Here is a 5,366-nt window from a genome sequence, read left to right as displayed (position 1 = left end):
TAGCTTATTCACTATTTGATTCCATTCCTATGAATTATGGTGATTTTCACATTCACGCCACTGCAGCTGGCAGCATCTGTTTTTAAGGTAGGACTTACCTATTTGGTAGTCTCCATGATTCAACTAATCTTGCCATACATAGGTTCATATATGATCATTTTAACCATGCCAATGGCTGATCATATGACCAACATTCCCATTTCCAAACCATAGCCACATCATGACCCCAAATATATATACATACAACCCACAATAAGTCTAAGTTCATGCTCCCCTTTTCGAGCCATTTTCGCATGGCCATACATACTTACATTACAACGTATTTAACAAACAAGAGGTAGTCCTATACATGCCATCTCAAGTTCAACCAAAAATTTATACCAAAATGGAGGCTTGATAGTGTGGATGACTTCGACTTCAACGATCCCAAATCCGATTGCCTCGAGCGAAATCTAGAAAACTAAGAGCCAAAGCAACGGGGTAAGCATTTTTATGCTTAGTAAGTCTCAAGGAATATAATGAACTATAATTTACAGCAATACATTCACATAGCCAAATGCATCATTTCATTAATACACATTCTTACTTCATACTTCATCATTGTATAAGTTCGCAAAGCATCAATCAATTCAATAACTGAAATTCATTAGTCGATTGAGCGAATGTTGCTCAAACACGTCGACTTTCCAATGCACATATAACGTACCTTATCCTTTGGGCTGTCCGAGTGTACTAATTAAATTCATTTCAGCAACCAACACTCACCTCCAGCCCAAGATTCTTCGGAATATAACCGGATATAATCACGTGCACAAATGCCTTCGGTCTTAGCCCGGATAGAATAACTTCATACGAATGCCTTCGGCCTTAGCCCGATATAACCACTAGCACAATTGCCTTGGTCTTAACCCGGATATAATTTCCAGCATAATTGTCTTGGGCTTAGCCCGATATCATTCAATTTCTCATGCACACATACATCAATAATCATTGGACATACATATTTCATTTTCGTTACTAAGGCTCAAACACAATTAATATCATTAGCATATTCGCCTTGGGACTTAGCCCGTGGAATTCAAATACTCATACACACATAATCAATAATCATACACATCCATATTTCATCTCACATAATTCAAGTAAGGTCACTTCTTGAGGACTTACCTCGGATGTTGTCGAACGGCTTTTTCGGCTATTCGATCACCTTTTCCTTCCCTTGTCCAATTGTGGCCCTCTTAGCTCTTGAGCTAATTCAAACAAATTCAATTTATTAAAACCTCATTGTGCTTGCTTATGGCGAATATGACAAGGATTTTAAATGGTCATATGGCCACTCTTTAGCTTGAATACACAATGGTCATGCACATTTTATACTACATCAAGCAATTCAATACAATTTATTTGAGCATCAAGGAAATGCTAAGGCCTTCAATAGGCTACCCAAGGCCGAATATTCATGTACATGTTGAGGTCAATTTTGCACTTAATACCTCACAAAAACAGCATGCAATCTACTAATTTATGCTTTGCACATTGTGGCCCAAAACTTATAATATAGCATCAAGCACTTATATGTGTGCTAGGCGAATTGTGCTTGCAATTTCACAAGCATTCTTCCACATTTTCTTCTTTAAATCAATATATTCATCACTTAGTTCATAACCAAACATAATGTGCAATCATATATATGCATATATGAGCATGGCCGAATTTTCAAGGTGTCCATAGCCATCCAAAACACAAACTTTTAACTAACATGCAAGAAGCATGAATCATGCTCAAGAATGCATCATGGCCAAGTATGACAATCATGCTCCTTTTCAACTTTAATCATGATAAAACAAAGAGAAAACTCAAAATCTTACTCATGAGTAGAAAATCCATCATTGCATGCATCATCATCAAGCTTCACACTTAGCATGCAATGGCTTTATCACTATAACAACTTTGGCCAAATACCATTTCCATGGCATACCAAAGATTTGAGCCATGGCTAACATGCACATCAAGTTAGCAACCAAAACATGCATGAAACTCCCAACACAACCTCATACATACCTTAATCTTGATGCAAACTTAGCCAAATCTCCTTCTAGATCTCTTCCAAACCAAGCATGAAGCAAAAATCCTCCTTCTTCCTTAGTTTTGGCTCAAAGAAAGGATGAACAAAATTTTTTTCTTTCCTTCTCTACAACTCACGGCAATGGGGTATGCCACTCTCTCACACACATTTTTTTTTTTCATTCTTTTCTTACCCATGCTTATTTGTTTACTATTTCTCCCTAATGCCCAACAAAACATGTTTCATGACATGTTTGACCCATATTTCTTTGTCATGGCCGGCCATTACTTGTAGAAAGGGGGAATTTGACATGCAAGTCCATTATTTTGCATGCATGCTTTAATTAGTCATCACCTATTTCCCTATCGTACTTTCAAAGTTCACTACTAAGTCCTTTCTTAAAATTTAGCACCTAATTAATAAAAATCGAGACACGAAATATTTACGCATACCAATTCCACATACAATAAGTACGGAATATAACACTTAATTATTCTTGTGACTCGGTTTCGTGGTCCCGAAACCACTCTCCGACTAGGGTCACATTCGGGGTGTCACAAACTCATTCACACCACAATCATACAATTGCAATCATCACATAGATTTAAAGCTTACCACGCTCAACCCCGAGCAAGAACGTATTGCCTATTCGTCATGAGCTCAAGGTACTTACCCGATCTGCTGTCCATACTCAACTCGATGGAGACACACCCTCCATATAATTGTTCGATCAGAGATATATATATATATAGAGTACGCACACACAGTGCTTAATACTCGATTTCGCACACTTAGTGCCATGCGATTTAAGCCCGCACACACAAGTACCATACCCTTCGAGCTCGCACACTTAGTGCCATATATTTCCAGCATGCACACTCAAGCCATATTTTTCCAGCATGCACACTTAGTGCCATATATTTCCAGCATGCACACTTAGTGCCATATATTTCCAACATGCACACTTAGTGCCAATCTCACACCGTACACTCAGTTGTTGCAAGACACTTAGTGCCGAAAGCAACTTTCTACACATTTCACTATTTCTTTTACATTCAACAAATGTCATCATTCCATACACATACATTTTCATTTGTAAATATATATATCATCCCATTAAACACAATTGCATAAATTTTACAATCATTTAAGCAATATCAAATACGTGCTTAATGACTTACCTTGTTTGGGGTAGAACGGTTCCAAATCGGCTACTCGTTTGCTTTCTCCTTTCCTTTGTCCAATTTAGTTCCCCTTTGCTCTTGAGCTAAATCAAACAATTTACCTCTCCATCAAACACAAACATACGGCATTCACATGCATTATTATGATTATTGCCGAATACTTAACACAACTAAGCTGAAAATTTACTCAATCTCATCTTAATTTATTGCTACTTATTTATCAAAATTTCCAATACAAGGTATTTAACACCTATGCCCATTTATACCCCATATGGCCGAATGCTTCATTCATTACCCAATTAACCATTCAACAATTTTCAACCTCATTACCACCCTTTTTATGTCTAATTGTTTAAATACCCTCAAGCTCATTCACAAGTACTATTATACATCTCATTAAGCATTAATCATTTTGCAACATAAATTCTATAGCATGGCCGAATACTCATGCACACACACACATAACAACAAGAACTCAATGGCACAAAATTTCCTTTTTGTTAAACATTCGAACTCACTCATCTCCATGCTTTCATCACAACAACATCAAAACACTCACCAAGGGAGACAACATTCATGGCTGAAATTTAACTCACCTAACAACCTAGTTTCGATTCAAGATTCAAGGAAAATTTTGAACCAATCCTCCAAATCATGCATGCATTTTCAAGAGTGGCATAAAACATACCTTCTTGTATCAAAACACCTTAGTCTAGTAAGCTCCCATGGCTGATTTTCTCAAGCTTTTTCCCCCCTTTCTTCTTAGTATATTCGGCCAAGCAAGAAAAAGATGAGAGGATGGACACTTTTTTTTCTCTTTTGTTTTCATCATAACCCTTTTTTTCAATTTCATTTCTTTATTCTTTCAAGCATAATCCATTAACTAAACATGTTTGAAACATGTTTTTCCTTGCCCATCACTCTTGACATGGCCGCCACTAACCTTAGGAATGGGCTATTTGACATGCAAGTCCATTTATTTTACTTCATCCTTTTATTAATCTCTTAAAATTAGCCACATATATTTAAATCCTTTCACATGAGTCCTTTTTCCTTCAATTCACAATCAAATTAACTAAATCAAAGAATTCAAAATTCACACATGCATTTTCACATATTCTAGACAATAAATATTACGTTCGAACATGTCGGTGACTCGATTTAGCGGTCCCGAAACCACTTCCCGACTATGGTCAATTTTGGGATGTCACAACTCTCCCCCACTTAAAAAATTTTCGTCCCCAAAAATCTTACCGGTAAATAGGCTCAGGTATCGCTCTTTCATAGAGTCCTCAAGTTCCCAAGTGGCTTCTTCCATTCCGTGTTTATGCCACAACACCTTCACTAACGGGATTTTCCTATTGCGCAACTCTTTTACTTCACGCCTCATAATGCGAACCGGTTCCTCTTCATACCTCAAATTAGGTGAATCTCAATCTCGGATGGAGCGATTACGTGCGATGGATCGACCTATATCGTCAAGCATCGAGACATGAAAACGCTGTGAATCTTTTCAAGCTCGGGGGCAAAATTAATCGATATCGATCGGCCCAACTCGTTTTGGATACTTCATATGGCTCGATGAACCTCGGACTCAATTTGCCCTTACGACCAAATCTAAGCACCTTCTTCCAAGGTGAAACTTTGAGAAAGACCTTGTCTCCAACCCGATATTCAATATCTTTTCTTTTCAAATCCGCATACGACTTTTGGCGATCCGGCGACTTTCAAACTTTCACAAATTACTCGAACTTTTGCTCGGCATCCTTAACCAAATCAACCTCAAGAATTTACCTTCACTAAGTTCATCCGAATAATGGGGTACGACATTTACGACCGTATAAAGCCTCGTAAGGCGCCATCTTAATACTTGATTGAAAGCTATTGTTGTAAGCGAATTCAATCAAAGGCAAATACCGTTCCCATGAACCACTAAACTCAAGGATGCAACATCTCAACATATCCTCGAGTATTTGAATTATCCGTTCGGATTGACCATCGGTTTGGGGGTGAAAGGCGGTGCTGAAATGCAACTTGGTACCCAAAGCTTCTTGCAACTTCTTCCAAAATCGCGAGGTAAATCTCGGATCTCTATCCGACACGATGGAAATAGGCAC

At 37.9% G+C, this 5,366-nt stretch overlaps 1 long non-coding RNA gene across 1 annotated transcript; it reads right to left on the bottom strand.

Moving 5' to 3' along the window:
- Positions 1-221: 221 nt before the first annotated feature.
- Positions 222-1,201, bottom strand: LOC128285471 (uncharacterized). The gene is made up of 2 exons (XR_008275932.1): positions 1,168-1,201; positions 222-460 (listed from the first exon to the last, which is right to left on the bottom strand). It is a non-coding gene; the product is annotated as an uncharacterized LOC128285471 (long non-coding RNA).
- Positions 1,202-5,366: the final 4,165 nt, after the last annotated feature.

This window comes from Gossypium arboreum, chromosome 2 (genome assembly GCF_025698485.1).
Source record: "Gossypium arboreum isolate Shixiya-1 chromosome 2, ASM2569848v2, whole genome shotgun sequence".
Lineage (NCBI taxonomy): Eukaryota > Viridiplantae > Streptophyta > Magnoliopsida > Malvales > Malvaceae > Gossypium > Gossypium arboreum.
This window is presented reverse-complemented; position numbering and strand designations above follow the sequence as displayed.